The sequence below is a fragment of the Neolamprologus multifasciatus genome, chromosome 1 (assembly GCF_963576455.1).
Source record: "Neolamprologus multifasciatus chromosome 1, fNeoMul1.2, whole genome shotgun sequence".
Classification (NCBI taxonomy): Eukaryota; Metazoa; Chordata; class Actinopteri; order Cichliformes; family Cichlidae; genus Neolamprologus; species Neolamprologus multifasciatus.
In genome coordinates, this window is record NC_140439.1 from 640,283 (window position 1) to 659,126 (window position 18,844).

General features: G+C 39.7%; 1 protein-coding gene across 5 annotated transcripts in view; it reads right to left on the reverse strand.

Annotated features, from left to right (window-relative positions):
- The window catches only part of pacsin3 (protein kinase C and casein kinase substrate in neurons 3), a 37,538-nt gene extending 18,760 nt beyond the window's left edge, over nucleotides 1-18,778 (reverse strand). Inside the window, exons 1-2 of one of the 5 annotated variants that reach the window (XM_085178236.1) lie at nucleotides 11,036-13,091; nucleotides 6,318-7,842 (exon numbers count right to left, since the gene is read on the reverse strand). The gene's annotated coding sequence lies outside the window, so the exon portion shown is untranslated. Of the gene's footprint in view, nucleotides 5,230-6,317; nucleotides 7,843-11,035; nucleotides 13,092-14,271 lie in introns of those variants that run through there. The other 4 variants (XM_085178078.1, XM_085178324.1, XM_085178156.1 and 1 more) reach the window with 4 other exon arrangements.
- Between the last annotated feature and the right edge of the window lie 66 nt (nucleotides 18,779-18,844).

Here is an 18,844-nt window from a genome sequence, read left to right on the forward strand (position 1 = left end):
ACTGCAGCTCCACGTCAGCTGACACAGAAAGCCAAAGAGCCCTCATTGCTCTCTGACCTCAGGGCTGCTCTGCTCAGTTTGTTTTTTTGCACAGAGCTGGATGGTGTGCGTCCTACATATGCCGATACCCTGTCGTGCGCAGTCGGTCCACTCCCATTTATACACAATGGACTTCTTTCAGATGACAGGAAGCACAACATTTATACAAAAATCAAGCTAATAAGAAAGGAAAAAATAAATAACTTGGTGAGTTGACATCTATATTTGTTTGGAGGACTGAGTACTGTAGTTTCAACCTGCAGATGAGTTGACTCGTGTGACACCAGTGGCAGGAACGCACATGATACCAACTATGTGCATCTATGGCACATCGCAATGCACAGAAAACACAAACAGGGAAACTAATTAATAGACTGTTGCTTTGTGTATTCTCACTACAAACGATCCCTTTTTGTGAAATACTTTCTTAAAAGCAAAGCACAATGCACAACTGTGCAAAACCAAAGAGTAAACCTGCATTTTAAATTCAGTTGCAACTGAACTCGAGGGGATTTATTTTTTACATTTTGTAGCTCTGCAGGAACTCTACCAACAGTTTACTGTGACCTGGCTTTCCCATACATCCACTTCCTCCGTGTTATCCTCCCATTGGACAAAACCCTTTGTCAAGGCCAGGCGGTTTCCTGTTGCAGATACAACAACTTGTCAAACACGCCATTACCCGAGGCCTAGCGGCTCTCTTAACCTCAACACAAACTCAAATCTCACCTCTTGCTAAAAGTTAAAAGATTCGTGTGCCACATTTTGGTCTACAAGCAGCTAATGCCAATGTAATAACTGGTACACAAAACATACATAACCTTTCAAACTGTCAGACCAGTCCAAAGAGTTTAGACCATACCCATCTTTACAAACATTATAAACAAAAACAAACTCTATATGTGGAGTTAGAAATGCATTAAAAATGAGAAGGAACATGGCATGAGAGGTTCAAAGTGGAGAGGCCCTTTACCACACTACTTGCAGCACCCATTACCCAGGGCTTGTGGGTCAGACCACGGACATCTTCAAATTTAAATTCCATCTGGATCTACACAACACTAAGCAGCAATCTCTGGGGTACAAGCCTCCGTGGACAGTTTCCTCGGGGTGTTTTAACTGGCAGGTGGACACCTGCAGGAGTCAACTGCTTAGTTTACGAATCAGAATGAGTGCACTGAACCTCCCCACCCTTTCTGTGGTGTTTTTAATGGAAGGATCGAACACAGAACGTGACTTGCATGTTGCAATCAGAGTTTGTGGATACAACTTGTTGCTCGATCTGATATTGCCATGTTGGTGCCATTCCTGGATCAACAACACTAATATTAGTCCAGACTCAACAATGCAAGTGACCAGTCACATTATAGTGATGTCACAGTTTTGCGACATGGAAACATCATCCCATGACACATCAAAAAATAACCCTAACTATAGCCCTATAACCATAACCACAATCATAACCCAACCCAAACCCTGATCCTAAACCCCCTAAGTTCTGTAAGTTGCATCTTGCAACTATAGCATGTTGGAGTTATCTGTACACCTGGAGTGGCCGCGGATTACAAAAAACCTTCTCTGGTAGTTCCCACTGCAATAGAAAAGTATGAACTCAAAGAGATTTATTGTCAAATAAAATATTGTATTTTGAAACTTAAGTTTTCGTACAATGCAGCTGAATGACATGTTGGTGTTAAAGTTAATAAACACAAAGAGATCAGTTTTAAGACACAACAATGGGGAGATGTAGATGAAGAGAAAGAGCTGCCAATAATGAAGCCTGATTTCAATAAATAACTGCCTCTTTTCTAAAAGTCAAGTAAAATAATATAAATGAACTGTAACTAGTTTAAAGAGATTTTTCCCTAAACCGTTTACTATGTGCATCATTTTCTACAAGTTTGATCACTGTTTGAATATTTTCTCTGTGAGACCATGCTCTACAAGTTCAACTTGACAAGACTGAGAGGTTCCTGATTATTTTTCCTCCTTCCCGAGTCTCACATTGTTCACTCTCACCGTAAATAACTCCCAATGTGTCAGTGCTGGGAGCAGACCAGTGCTAAATTAGGTGCAGAGTACAACAGTAGCCTTGGTGAGATCTGCAGGGAACAATGTGGGAGTGAACATAAATTAGCTTTGCAGTTTTGCCAGTTATGCAACAACGGCGTAGCAAGCCTTCACTTAGGGCAGATATCTGAGTTAACCGTGAATAAAAAGGACATAGCTCTCATATGTAATTGTAGGTGTGTCTGACTGTGTGTAGGGGTGTGGTGTATATGAGGAGAGGAGTGACGTTCCAGATTAACCAAAAACTGATGATCCAAAAACACACTGTAACACCACACCTCCCACACATTTAATCCACATCAGGCAGTGAGTGAAATCAACAAAAGGATAACCGTGTATATGAGTGTCACTGCTGAGTGTTAAGTATGTCAATAACAGCAGAGGCATCTGCCACCAGCGTGCTGGGACATGAGGCTGTATGTGAAAATGGACTTGGCCCTGGACTTGGCCCATCCAACAATAAACGATGATTTGAATCAGTATTTTAATCCTAAATGAAACTTTGCCAAACTGTTAATCACATCTAACCAGTGTGTGTATTATAACTCAGCCCAAACTTTAAACTAGAATTAACCTAAACCATTTATGTTTCTGCTCTTTCACTTCTCTTCTTTTAAAATACACACACACACACACACACCTCTGATTACCACTGGGACCACTGTTGCCTTCACCTCCCACATCTTCTCTAGCTCTTCTTAGTTCTTGGCAGGAACATCTTCACGTGTTCCTTCTTCCCAATGTTGCTATTACTTGGTATAGCTAAATCTATTACTATAATCCTCTTCCTCTGCTTGTCCATCACTACTATGGCTGGTTGGTTAGCCATCACCAGTTTGTCGTTGGGCATTTTTGCATAGCCTTACATGCGGTTTTGTCTGGTGTTGGCGACCCCATCTTGTGTTCTTGTGCTGCCATTATTAGCGCTTCTGTGCTGTCTTTCAGTCCATCTTTGTTCAGCCATTAGTAGAATTTCTTGATATCTGCCACTTCTTCTATCTAGCGCTGGTAGATACCGTGCAGGGGCCTGTCCTTCCGTGACAGATCCTTGTCTTGCTACTCCTTTTTCTCCCCCCTGTGGGGTGTGTATGTATACGTGGATGTTAATCAGTTTCAGCTGCTTTGGCGACTAGGGTCAGTGTCATTACTAGTAGTGTGAGGCGATACCTAGACCCTACAGAGGTTGCAGAGGCCAACTTAGTGGCCGAACAATCACAATGGCACATCAATACATGCCATTTCTAGAAGGTTTGCTGCCAGATTTACTCTAGGAGAGCTGGACAGAGCCATAAGGGTCTTGAACCATCAGCAGGACTGATATTTGTTCCTTTGTGCAAGGAGGAATTGGATGAGCACTGCCAGAGCTACAAAATGACCTCCAGCAGGCTACTGGTATAAATGTCTTTTGTTAAATTTAATTTCTAAAACTGAGTCAGACAGACACAGTGAGCATTGGAAGGAAGATCCCATAAAGTCTCAGGAGCGTGTCTGTATACAGCAGTCACACATTACCCACAACCTACATTAAAGGGATTAGACTGTTTAGTCTAAAGCAGGCAGACAGACAGACATTATTAGCTGGACACAGTAACCTGTGCTGAACATACCATTACTAGGGATTGGTACTAAGGACTTGTATTTACTGTTACTGATTCTGTAAGTCTTTGGGTAGTTGTTTACATCTGAAGCAGTGCTTGTACAACAAAGAGTCACTGTAGCTACCTGGTGTATGGAGAACATGTTTCATTTCATGAACAAAATAAACTTCAATCCATAGAGGAAAAAGATGGAAAATTCCACATACCTAACATAAGACTTTCTAAGTAATTTCCTGTGATTGGTCCATGAGGATTTAGAGAGGTCATAGATCCTGAATGATCCATGAACAGATGGTCAGATGAGTGTGTTTGGTTTATGTGGCGAGTTCATTTGACCCCTTCATCTGGCTGTGGTTGTGTTGTTTGAGAATGTTTACTTGCTCCTGGTCACTTATCATGAACTTGGGTTCAATCCCCTCAGTGCGAGCCAATTCACAAACACAGGGAAAACAGACCAATTCACTGCAGTGGTTTGTATCATATCTATCTAATAGACTCCAATTTGTGCATGTAAATGGAGAGTCCTCTTCACACACTGAGGTTAATTATGGAGTTCCACAGGGTTCAGTGCTAGGACCAATTCTGTTTACATTATACATGCTTCCCCTAGGCAGCATCATTAGAAGACATAGCATACATTTTCACTGCTATGCAGATGACACCCAGCTCTATCTGTCCATGAAGCCAGATAACACACACCAATTAGTTAAACTGCAGGAATGTCTTAAAGACATAAAGACTTGGATGGCCGCTAACTTTCTGCTTCTTAATTCAGATAAAACTGAGGTCATTGTACTCGGCGCTGAAAAGCTTAGAAATATGGCATCTAACCAGATTCTTACTCTGGATGGCATTACCTTGGCCTCCAGTAACACTGTGAGGAACCTTGGAGTCATTTTTGACCAGGATATGTCCTTCAACGCACATATTAAACAAATATGTAAGACTGCGTTCTTCCATTTGCGCAACATCTCTAAAATTAGAAATATCCTGTCTCAGAGTGACGCTGAAAAACTAGTTCATGCATTTATTACTTCCAGGCTGGACTACTGCAATTCATTATTATCAGGATGTCCAAAAAACTCACTGAAAAGCCTTCAGCTAATCCAAAATGTTGCAGCAAGAGTACTGACAGGGACTAGAAAGAGAGAGCATATTTCTCCTGTTTTGGCTTCCCTTCATTGGCTTCCTGTTAAATCCAGAATTGAATTCAAAATCCTGCTCCTCACATACAAGGTCTTAAAAAATCAGGCCCCATCTTATCTTAATGACCTTGTAGTACCATATCACCCTATTAGAGCACTTCGCTCCCGCTCTGCAGGCCTACTTGTTGTTCCCAGAGTATTTAAAAGTAGAATGGGAGGGAGAGCCTTCAGTTTTCAGGCCCCTCTTCTGTGGAACCAGCTTCCAGTTTGGATTCGTGAGACAGACACTATCTCTACTTTTAAGATTAGGCTTAAAACTTTCCTTTTTGCTAAAGCATATAGTTAGGGCTGGACCAGGAGACCCTGAATCCTCCCTTAGTTATGCTGCAATAGATGTAGGCTGCCAGGGGATTCCCATGATGCATTGAGTTTTTCCTTTCCAGTCACCTTTCTCGCTCACTATGTGTTAACAGACCTCTCTGCATTGAATCATATCTGTTATTAACCTCCGTCTCTCTTCCACAGCATGTCTTTATCCTGTCTTCCTTCTCTCACCCCAACCGGTCGCAGCAGATGGCCGCCCCTCCCTGAGCCTGGTTCTGCCGGAGGTTTCTTCCTGTTAAAAGGGAGTTTTTCCTTCCCACTGTCGCCAAAGTGCTTGCTCATAGGGGGTCATATGATTGTTGGGTTTTTCTCTGTATCTATGAAGCGCCTTGAGGCGACTTTTGTTGTGATTTGGCGCTATATAAATAAAATTGAATTGAATTGAATTCTGCTGAACTGCAAACAGTATAGTCCGACAGTGAAGAGGGTTTTTCAGAGGTTACACCCACAAGACAACAAAATGTGTGCCATATGCTCTCAAACAAACAGATTTGTTTATGATAATTGCCAAGAACTTAGCTTCTACTCTTTCTGATAACTTGCTCAGATGACAGATTTTTTTTGTAGTGGCCAATTGAGATTTCTTAATTTCTAATATATATATACACACACACACACACACACACACACACACACACACACACACACACAATTACTGTTACGATAGTGGAAACCCATATTAAACATTACCCAAGTAACATACTATGAGGTTTGTGTGTGTAGTTTCTATGAGCCAAAAGTTCAGGCTTCACTATAATCCCCTTTTCAACTCATGGATTGCTATCAAAGTAAAAAAAAAAAAAAGACAACAACAAAAAAAACAGTTCTGGCAGTGAGGACATAAGCCCCACCCACCTGCCAGTCAAACCCTTTGTTTACAGGGTGCAGCCAATCCCAAAACTAAGGGTAAAGAGAAAGAGATACTAAAACTGTTTATTTCAGACAACAAATAAACTTTGGTGTTTTCCCAAAACACAGTACGAGTTAAATAAGGATTATTTTGAACAGTAAATCATGCAAAGCTACTCTGGTAGAGTCTAAGAATACAATTTGGCTCTGCTTTATAATAGAGCATAATTACTTCTGGGCAGATCCAGGCGAGTTGTTCCCTCACTGAAATGTTTTGAAAGATGTCTTCCATCGCAGCTGAAAGAATGTTTTGTCAGAGTGGCCTCAGGCTCAGTTTTTCATTTAGTTTTTCCATTAACCACCTGAAGGAATCCAATCCTTGATCTGAAACAGGGCAGCAGACCATCAGGCCTGACCTGCACAGAACAGCAGGACTGTTGAAAGAGAGCAAAAGTGATGGGAGCCACAAAGCTGTTAAAGACTGAAACACAAGAGAAATGAGTGTCACAAATGTGACAGACGAGCAATAAGATACATCCGCAAGATGAACACTGTTCTTGATAAGCTTAGCAAATTTCAAATGTGACTTAAGACAGATGTTTTTGAACTACTCAAAACACAGAGCAGCTAGAAATAGGAGGTTTATCATAACATTACACACAAGAACTTTTTGATGTGGTTTCTACAGCACAGCAACACAACTCATCATAAAGCATGTTAGGCCGGTTTGTCAAGCATGATGAACCAAGCAGAAGTGCACATGTGAACAAAACTTGGATGCAGTCAGCCAAATAAATCAATCACATATCAAATGACACCAGCAATAAAAATCTACACTTCAACTTCTCCTTGTGCTTCTGTCCTAAGGCATCCGTCTCACCACACAACTCTTAAACATCAGTCATTTTATCCTTCAAATCATTATTTAGAGAACAGGTCTGGTTCATCTTTGATTACTGACAAAATGAAGGGGAAAAAGAGAAAAAGTGCTACAAGAACAAAAAGGGTCCTACTAATAATAATAATTTTTAAAAAATTCTTAAATGTGTCCCCATTTCTGGAAAAGGTTAACTTGCAAGAATGAGTTTAATCTCTTAATGAATGCCTTAATTTCTTTCTTACTACAACTTTTAAATAACTTTTGTCAAACTTCTAAATGGTAAATGGCCTGTATTTATATAGCGCTTTACTAGTCCCTAAGGACCCCAAAGCGCTTTACATATCCAGTCATCCACCCATTCACACACACATTCACACACTGGTGATGGCACTGGTGGGGCGCACTGACAGAGGCGAGGCTGCCGGACACTGGCGCCACCGGGCCCTCTGACCACCACCAGTAGGCAACAGGTGAAGTGTCTTGCCCAAGGACAGAACGACCGAGACTGTCCAAGCCGGGGCTCGAACCAGCAACCTTCCGATTACAAGGCGAACTCCCAACTCTTGAGCCACGATCACCCCGTGAAACTTCTCTTTATCATCTGGCTCATATACAAATGTGATGCACACTTCAAAAGCTTGAGAGCTGCTACTGCAAGCAGTAACGCTACCGCTGCAATATACAGCTGGAATTGTTGCTTGAAGGGGTGCCAGTTGCTGTTGTTTCAAGCGTCCTGTATTTCATTTGAATCACTACATTACTGCAATAAATTCATAGATGATTCACAGATGCATCACATTGTCCATTCTCAGTGTTTTTCATTTCAACAGCTTGAAATCCATTCTGGTTCTGAAACGGCGCTGGTTCTGAAACGGCGCTAAGTCAGAACTAGCTACATACTAGCTACATATTGGAATGTGTCACTATTGAAATCCATGTTGAAAAAGCTAACAATATAATTATAAGTTGCATCTATAGGACACCAGGTTCATGCCTTGAGACATTCAATGAAAAACTTGCTGCTATGTTTAGCAACCTAAATGATAAAAAAGTGCAAATAATTTGTGGTGATTTTAATATAGATTTGCTAAACCCAAATGGACATCAGAAAACAACAGATTTCATAAATACAATGTATAGTAACTCCCTTTTCCCTGTAATTATAAAACCAAGTAGAATAACAATTGATACAGCTACATTGATAGATAATATATTCACAAATAAAATTGACCATGAAATAGTAGGTGGACTTCTTATAACTGATATAAGCGATCGTCTTCCTGTTTTTGCAATTTTTCAAAATTATTTTGGGATTAAAACTAAACAAAAGAATCAAATATTTGATATGATACGACTTAGAACAACAAGAGCCATTGCTGCCCTCCAGGTGGACTTAAAGGAACACAATTGGAATGAGGTTTTTGCAAATGAAGATTCAAATAGTGCATATGATGCATTCTTATCAACTGTAATTTCACTATATGAAAAACATTGTCCTTTAATGAAAATCACTAGAAAGCATCACAGATCAAATAAGCCATGGATCACAAAGGGGATAGAAGATGCATGTAAAAAGAAAAATAATCTATATAAGAGATTCATAAAACAGAGGACAAAAGATGCTGAAATAAAGTACAAGTTATATAAAAATAGATTAGTAAATATTATAAGAACAAGTAAGAAAGAATATTACCACAAATTATTGGAGCAAAGTAGAAGTAACACACAAGAAACATGGAGGATATTAAATAGTATAATCAAAAAGGGATCAAAAAATAAGAATTATCCAGATTATTTTAAAAAAGATAAAGATATTGTGCTTGATAAAACTAAAGACATTGCAAATGAATTTAATGATTTCTTTGTAAATGTTGGCTTTAATTTAGCAAAAGAAATTCCAGAGTCAAGAAATAATAACGACCTAAATAAACATATTACTCAGAATGTGTCCTCCATGTTTATTGGAGCTGTAACTCATAGAGAAATAATTAACATTGTGAAGACATTTAAAAATAAAAAGTCCACTGACTGTTTTGGTATTGACATGATATTAGTTAAAAGTATTATAGAATATATAGTGCAACCTTTCGCATACATTTGTAATCTGTCCTTTCAAACTGGTGTATTTCCCTCACAAATGAAAATAGCAAAAGTTATTCCAATCCATAAAAACGGAGAGAGAAGTCAGTTTACCAATTATAGGCCAATATCACTGCTCCCACAGTTCTCAAAAATTTTAGAAAAGTTATTTGTTAATAGACTTGATAAATATATTGAGAAGCATAATCTCCTAAGTGATAACCAATATGGCTTTAGAGTGAAAAGGTCCACTTCGATGGCAGTGATGGAACTTGTAGAAGGGATATCTAATGCTATAGATAATAAGGAATATACTGTTGGTGTTTTTATAGACTTAAAAAAGGCGTTTGATACGATTGATCATTCTATATTAATGAATAAACTAGAGAGATATGGCATAAGAGGGTTAGCATACAAGTGGATGAAAAGTTACCTGGATGACAGATATCAATATGTCGAATTCAATAATGTAAAATCTAAGCAGTTGAAGGTAACTTGTGGTGTTCCTCAGGGCTCTGTGCTGGGCCCTAAATTATTTATATTATACATAAATGACATATGTAGCATTTCCAAACTGTTAAAATGTGTATTGTTTGCTGATGATACCACTCTGTATTGCTCAGGTAAAAACCTAGAACAGCTTCTGACTACAGCGGAAAAGGAGTTAAATATATTAAAAAACTGGTTTGATGTAAATAAGTTATCATTAAATATAAAGAAAACAAAATTGATTATTTTTGGCACTAGACAAATGAAAAATGTATCTAAAATCAGGGTTAATGGAATTGAAATTGAAAGAGTGTACGAAAATAAATTTCTTGGAGTGATAATTGATGATAAGCTGAGTTGGAAGTCTCATATAAACCATGTGAAAACAAAAATGTCAAAAACCATTGCTATTCTCTATAAAACAAAGCATGTCCTGAACAAAAAATCATTATACACACTCTATTGTACTCTGTTGCTTCCATATATGACTTACTGTCTGGAGATATGGGGTAATGCATATAAAACGAACACTCTTCCTATTTTCAAGTTGCAAAAAAGAGCTATAAGAATTATAAACCAATCAAACTATATAGAACCAACTAACATTTTGTTTATTAATCTGAATACCCTGAAATTTTATGATTTAGTTGAATATAAAATGGCACAGATAATGTATAAAGCACAAAATAACTTGCTTTGCCCCAGTACTCAGAAGCTGTTCAAAGTCAGAGAGAGTCAATATGACTTAAGGGGAACAGATTTCTTTAAAAAAAACAAGATAAGGACAAATATAAAGCAGAGATGTGTTTCTGTTAGAGGAGTTAACCTGTGGAATAGTTATGACAGTGATTTAAAAAGGTGTAGTTCATTTTCCTTGTTTAAAAATATGTTTAAAAATAGAGTATTAGAAAAATATATATATCAAGAATGAAAAGAGCAAAAAAAACAAACAAAAAAACAAAAACAAAAAACAGAAAACCTCTTGATTCTTTTGCTTTGATGTAGTTACTTACTAAGGTGGTGGTGTTTTTTCTTGTTTGTTTGTTTGTTTGTTTTGTTTTTGCTTTGTTTGCCTTCTCTCACCCCAACCGGTCGCAGCAGATGGCCGCCCCTCCCTGAGCCGGGTTATGCCGGAGGTTTCTTCCTGTTAAAAGGGAGTTTTTCCTTCCCACTGTCGCCAAAGTGCTTGCTCATAGGGGGTCATATGATTGTTGGGCTTTTCTCTCTGTATCTATGAAGCGCCTTGAGGCGACATTTGTTGTGATTTGGCGCTATATAAATGAAATTGAATTGAATTGAATTTTATTATTTGCTTCGAGCCCTGTGTACAGGAGCTGCATGCTAAAAGATCTTTTGTTAAAAGGGTTGGCGTAATAAGCAAATGCTTCAGCCAATACCTTTTGATTAGCCTTGTCTCATGCTTTCTTGCTTTGTGGTAAATCCTTGTTCTGTCTTCACTGAGATATTTGAATGCTAATCAATAAACATATCAGAAACAGAACAGAAACCAGCACTGAAGAACTTGCTCGATTTCCTCTTTGGATTTAGTCCATCTTGGTCTCCTCTGTCTCTTCAAGTAATCCCAGACTGACTTCACGATGCCGAGATCAGGGCAGACCATCTGTTGCTGGCCTCTTTGTACTTCATGTGGCTAAGGGGTAAGGTTGGTAGGTAGGTAGTGTATTGTTTGAAGAATTTCAGAGCAAGCCGTTAAATTGTCCAACTAATATTTCAGTGTGGACCAATGTGGTGGACCAAAAGTTTGATGTTACCATCATATATGTATAAAGTAAACTTTCAGAGTGACTACATATTAAACTGATGTGATGAATACAACACTGGATTCTGAAGAAGAAAAAATACATGGACTGGACACACAGCGGTTACAACTGGGATTCAAAGCACAACAAACACAAAAAAGTGGCAGAAAGCACTAAAACACACATTTAATCTTTCAATTTTATCAGCTGGTACATTTAAGCTTCACTTTTTAGCACACCTAAGACTTGTAATTTAACATAACTATCACTCACTATTCATAGATTTAAGTTGATTTTTTATTTTATTATATAACTCTATTGTAAGTGCTGCCATCCACACAGGGACGCCTCCATAATTTTTTCATAGGGGTGGCCATATGGGGCCACTAAAAATATTGGTTGCGCCCCTGCATCCATAACTTCTTCAATCCTGTCAATTAAATAAACACCACTTCTAAGTACCCTGATATAAATTTAGCTGAGCTCAGTGAGCTGTGAAACAGGTGACTGCAAATTGAACCCACTGATAAAAGGCCAACATGGAAGTGCATGAACTATTTGCCTTTAGAAAGCAGGGGGCTGTCACACCGTGTGCTGCAGGAACAACAGTCAAAACCACCTGAAAAAGCCTATGGAAGAATTCAGGGTGTCCACAGCTCATGATCTGCTTATCAGTTAAATTAAAAATAAGATACCAGTGGAAACAACACTAACAGCGCCAGCACCAGAACCCTTCTTTCTGTGCTGGGTAAAACAACAGCAAATTGGTGTTGGTGGTATTAATAATAACAACTGTAACAAAAACATTTCCCAGGGGTCACAAAGATTAGTAGCCTTGCCAGCTAATCCATCACATCCCTAGCTACAATAACTTCTGTTACAAAGCAGCTGGGTTTTTTTTTTTGCCTTCATTTCTTTTAAAATCATAAACACCATTATACACTTTGATGAAAACCCAAGAAAGTAAGAAAGATTAGATATCTCTAAGCCTAGACCAGACTGCTCATTAGTGTTTCCTTAGTTTATTTATTTTTTATACAGAGCACCTCTGTTGAGAAGCACAGCAATCAGTGTCAAAAAATGGAAAAATCATCTCATCCAGTACACAATCTATTGACCTGTGCATCTAATGTATCCCTGCTAAAGAGGTGGGTGATGGGAAGAGAGAGAGACAGAAGGAGATTCTGGTTGTTGGTTTTTAGAGAAGTGGGTCAGACCAGTGAGGAGGAGGGGAAAGAGCAGCTGAGGGAGGGATGAGATAGAGAGGCAGGTCCAGACCTCATAAGCCCCACTGGAAAACTCATGGCCACTAATCTGATTAATGTAAACCAACAGTTTCCCTGCAGCAGTGCCAGGGCTACATGCTCCTACACATGAAGCCTGGGGAGGCCCACGCGACCACTAGTCTGAAAGCTCGTCTGCAATCCAGCTACGTCTCAGTATGTGAGATTATGCACTGTAGGTTCATGAGGACCCGGAGGCTTTAAACCTCTAAAAAGAGGAGCGCTTGGAGATTCTTCTCTGCTCCAGTTCCTGCCAGCAGCTGGCTGCATATGAGAGCCTGGGAACTAGCTGTGTATCAGACCACTGCTGTGTGATTCTGAGCAAAATGAGAGACTGTTTAAAGAAAGAAAATGTTAACCATGCTCACAGTGATTACATAATAATTGCTGTTGGCAACAATAAACCACAATATGGGATACTCTGAAAGTCATCATGTTTGGCTTTAATAAACAACTATCTTTAGCTTGAAATGGCTACTGAGGACAAATCAGGAAGTCAAATATTTCTACCCCCCCCCCCCCCCCCCCCCCCCCCCCCCCCAAAAAAAAAAGTCTGAAACAAACAAACAAAAAAACTTATGGAACTTTTCTCCTTACAGTGGAAATTTACATTTGTAAAAACTAAAAGGCAAAACTGGTCCTAAAAGCAAGCCCAGACTTAAAATGATTTCCCTTTATAGCTGATTTCCACTTATGACAAGTGTGTGATGTTTGAGTATTTATACAGAGTCGCTTAAATTAAACCCTGGACTAAAGGAAGATAATGGCACGGTTGTTTTAAGTGACAGATGGGTGCAGTTTCATCATGTTTAGCTTTCAGTTTAAAACAATAGTTGTTCAGCCTGTTTTTTGCTTCACAAGTTTGTATCACAATGAAATGCAGATTTTAAATATGCTAGCTATTAGCGCTACTTAGCTGCCCAGCTAAAATTTCATGGTCATGTCAGGTTTAAAAAACAAAACAAAACAAAACAAAAAAAAAAACACAACAGCAGCCCCCCCTAAATGCTAATCTCCCTAAAACAGGACTTTTCATATTTTAAAGACAGTTCTAGATGCTTTCTGTTCATGTCAGTACTGTTTGAATTAATAAGAAAATATCTTCTCAAGCCATTCGTGTGAAGGCATTAAAATGTACAGTTCAGCACAAAGCCTCTAAACATGAAGGAAACAGGCGGCCATGGTTGTCACTAACGTTTGGAACGCGGGAAGTTTTCAGCACATTTCTCTGTCAGGCTGTCAGACTGCTAAACAACTTAACAACTTCTGCTATACCAGCACACCCATGACTCCAGCAAAGAATAGCTTAAGTTTGCATGTGGCAACACTAAAGAGGCATCTCCACAAAACAGGTATCATTTAAAGAAAGGTGGGACGAGAGGTGGTTGACTCTTACGCAACTTTTAAATGTGTCGTTTAATTTTTATGTCTTCACTCACTGAGCTGATGAGTTTCTAATGTCTTCAGACTTAAAGAGATATTGTGGAGCTTTGCAGGGCTGCAAGCAGATACCATCAACAAACTGAGTGGATTATGTGTAGGAGTCGGTGGAAGCTACTGACAGATGAGACAGAGAGCAAGCGCAGCATGTTAAATGTTACAGGGGCACAATGGGCATGATTATGAACAGTGTATATCCAGCACACAAACCACACACTGTTCCCATACGGAGCCCAGAGCGACAGCAAAACTTACCTTATGAGAGACGAAAAAAGAGATGGACAGATGTCCAAACAGAAGACGGCCTCCGTCTCCGCAGGTCTGAGAAACACAGAGGGGCAGGAAGATCCCACTGGGGCAGAAGCAACAGCAAAGGGAGAACACACACAGAGACAAAGAGAGAGGGGTTTGTTAGCAAAGCAGCAAGCAGTTAGTTAGCTAGGCAAGCTGCCTGTTATATCGGCCCGGTGCTGGCTGGAGGGTAGCACATTCTGGGAGTCACAGTGAAATACCGCACATAGAGTGTGTAGTTGAGGGTTAATGAAGCAGGTAGAGAGCAGCAGCCCCTGTAAGGGGAGGCCAGAGCAGTTAACTCATACCTCTGCCAGAGTAGCAAGTTAGCATCAGAGTGGCAAGTTGTTAAAAGACCACACCAGCGATTTTGCTTTGTTCAGACATACACTGTAAATTTCAACTTTTAAAAAAGGTTTTTCCACCTTATAGAGACTTGAAAGCCTTTAAAAAAAATAAAAACAAAATTTATAACCCTGTGATTAGTTGGTAACATTAATTACTACTTTAAGGAGAAAAAAAAAAACCATACCAGCCTAACGCAAGGCTCTTTTGTAAAAGATTTTTCGACAGCAGCAAGCAATCAGAAAGCAAAGAAGTCTAATTATCCAAACAAGCAGGACTAGCTCTGTTTTGTTTAGTAACTCAGGACATTTAATCTCAGTTGTTGTGACATTTGTGATACAAAAAGTTGGTTATCACATTGACAGATGGTTGCAGTGACTGACATGCAGTTACTCTCTAAAGCGCTCTGTTCTTTTAATAATCAGCAGATAAATCTAAATCCACATTTAGCCACAGCTGAAGATCGCTGGCACAGAAGATTAAACCTTTGTGTCGGATTCTCATCAGCTGCCACAGTTTGTGAACCCATTCATAAAAAACACAAAACAGTGGCTCTTTTTGGGTGCTTCCCAGTATAACTAGATATGTGACCAAGTTTCACTTCTGATGACAAATGCTTTAAGAGTCAGAGCTGAGAGTCCCATCCTCACCACTAAAAGCACAAACAATGAATACAGCTGATTAATTATGAGCACAGCTTCAAATAATTCACTAATGAGAGGTGGGATATTAGTGTGAGGGCAGATCAAGCATAACTTCCAGTGATGGTGAATCATTTTCTGCTTCCACCAACCAGTCAAACGATACTTTATGGCCACGTCTCTCCAGATATAATCTTTGAATAACTTCAGTACTTACTCAGAATACAATAGCACAAATCAGACTGAAGAGGTGAAAATAAATTTAAGATCCTCACTGCCAGCTAGACTAAAAATAAATCAAATCCATCATTAGAATATCGATTGGGTCAATACTGTGATGAAACCGGGAAATCGTCATTTCTTATCTTTAATTGATAATCTTGCCCCATCAATGTGTCTGTTGTGGTTCTATGCATTAACCTAACTTTCCAGATTTACGGGAATCATGCACATACACAATTATCTGTACAACTGTAATATTCCTTGTGAGTTCAGCTGTAAATGTTGGTAATTTTGATGAAAAATATTAACAGTGAGGAACCTTGTTTTTGTATTATGGTTCAAGAAAGACATGAAAACCTACAGAAAACAGAAAAGGCCAACTGAGAGGATACAGTTCTCACTTTAATAGGTTTTAAAGTTATGCACTGATTACATAGATTATAGCAAGAACACCCAAAAAGTGCATGTATCCTACGCAGCACTGTATTTTAATAATTTTAATTTTCCCTTTTGTAAGAATTGCCTACTCTAGTAAGAAGTACCTGCTAGATCACAGTAGATACACTGTAAAATAACAGTATGTTGTCAAATCTAGCTGCCAGTACTGTTATTTAACAGTGTTCATCCAAACCAAAACATCCTGTAAGTAGAAACAAATAGCCACACAGTTTGATGAAAGCATAGGGGTTCTCCATCCCGGGGAGGGGTCAGCAACCTTTACTATGAAAAGAGTCATTTTTAAGAACAAACATCACTGTCAGCAATTTGTGGCCAAAATGCAATCATGCATTTTGGCCACATTTCGCTTTCCCGCTCACTGACGGCAGTCCTGTTCTGTCTGACAGCTGCTGCCTGCAGCCCGAGGCTCCGTGTCTAACTGACAGCAAACCATGTGACGCTTCTCTGGCAGTGAGAGGCGAGAGCAGAAAAAACGAAAGCAGATCACAGAGAGTATGGCGTTCCAGAGACTGAGTCAAAGAAAAGGACAACTCAGCCTTGTTCCCACACATACAGCTGTTCTCCCAGCTCACTTCTAACCAGACCAGAACCACATCACGGAGGCCAACCTGGTCTAAAATAGCCTCCGTGGCAGCTCCCTCCAGCTCAGCACAGAAACATAAAGCCTGCAAACGGGACGTAGGCCCTGGGAGTCTAAGCTCAATCTGTTGCATGCTGCAGGCAACACGACCGAAGATTAACCTGCTTCCCCTGCTGTTCACATTTGACTGCATGGAAGCACGCTTTCTAGAAAATTCAACCCAAGCATGAATGAATGCAGCTACAACAGGGTTTGTGAAAACAGAGCTGAAATGATATATATATAAAAAAAAATCATCTATCAGCTAACAGGTTCATGCAACTTTCTTGATAAGTGATTCATCCTCCTGGTCTGCATGATAGAGCCACACGGAAATATTTCTACTGTCAACAAACTGGCCTGCACTCTTTGCTTTTTGACATTTTTGGGGGGTAGGTCATCTTTTCAAGGAGTATGTAAGAACAAGTGATCTGACAGACTGGGAGGGAGTGAACAGTCTTTGTTGACATATCTCATGTTTCCAAGAAATTCAACTTGTTTGGCAGGAGAGAGCTTGAAGGTGGGGGAGGTTCCTATAGCCTCCAAACTTTCTTCAGAGGCTCAGAAACAACACTTCATTAAAGTCATGAAGGTAAAGCAACAAAATTGATTATAATTTTGTTGCTCCTTTCTCCACACCTTACTTCAAATCTTAATTCTCATGCTGGCAGATCACTGACATATTTTAAAATGCCTAAATCATCTTCTTTTACTCGCATGGACTTAAGTATTTTGGGAAATCAGGTTCTTATACATATGATAAGCACTAGTAACCCGATTCCTGCACTCTTTTAGTGCAGGTTATGTTTACAGATGCAAATCAAAGTTTTTAGAACAGTAAATCTGACAACCATGTAACTGTTTCCCAAACTCAAATTCTCCATGCTAAGTTGATTTGAGCCACTGTATGCATATTTTTTTCCTCGTGTAAAACATTAAACATATATATTTAACTGTTTCATTGCTAAAATTCTGTTACTTCAGTCCTGTGGTTTGTCCCTAGTATAACTGGAGGAGCGCACTACTGGCACAGTTGTAAAGCACTTTAACAATGGACAAACTGAAAGGGAAAAATACTGCATAACTACACCTGCCATTGTCTGCATTTCTGTTATAACACTTTGCTAAAGCTGTGCCTCACAAGGGTCTTGTGTGTTATTCATGTTTTTTTGGGCTAACTTGCAGGTACTAATTAATATGAGCAACAACAACGGGCAGCAAAAGGGCAGAATTATAATAGCACAAAGTTAAAAATCTATTTAAATTACTACATGGTCTTAGCAGGTGGGGTGCCGCGTAAGTAGAGAGTTTGGGGATTTTTCTGCCCCCTGCTGGTCAAAAATCACCTGGTGCCGCTTTAAAGCGTAAGCTTACACATTTTGGTTGGAAAAACGAAAAATGGCAAGTTTAATAGTCACTGCATGGATGTTTATATATTCATTACAGACGGTGTATTTCTGATTATACTTAGAGCTAGATTAATAATAACTAAAACTAGTCTCTATGAAATACACTTCAGCAACACTTCTTTCCAGTTGCTTGCATTGGGCAGTTTTCCCATCGCAAAGTGTTTCCAGTGTTCAGGGTGTGAACATGTGCAGACAGCAGGCAGGTGAGGAGCCTTACCTATTTCTCTCCGAGCCGGAGGAACAAACCAACACCAAAATCCTCCTGTAGCTGCAGCCTCTCCCCTACTCTTTCACCACCTCCTGTCACGCTAACAGTGACATTCGCTTTATAAAAACAAAAACAAATACTCCTTTTTTAGGCTTCCACAAAGTGCGACATCTTGCAAGTTGTCTCCCAAGTCCTCCGTCGACCTATCTCAGCCATTTACACTCCTCCAGCCACAGCACTGTTTCAACAAACTCCCATAATAACGGCGGGCTCGGTTCCTGCTCGGCTCGGTTAAAAAAAAGAAGAAGAAAAGTAAAGTTATAGCCTGCACGCTGAGAGAAAGGGGGAAAAAATAATGATAACGCTAATTAAACAGGAAAAAGAGCGCGTTTGTATTCCCTGGCAGGAACCAAACGCCGTCTGTGCTGGTAGGTGTACGGACGTGTCTTCCCCCCTCCGGTGCCTGCTGGCGTTTCTGTGTAATCAGATGCTGCTCACCACAATATCCATTCATCCTATTACAGGTTAACCCTTCACTGTCTGCGGGCGGCTGCATGCTGCCCTCCAGCGCTCTCACACATCCATCGCAGACTCTCTGACCAAGCCACTGAACACATAAGCGCAAACCACGCCC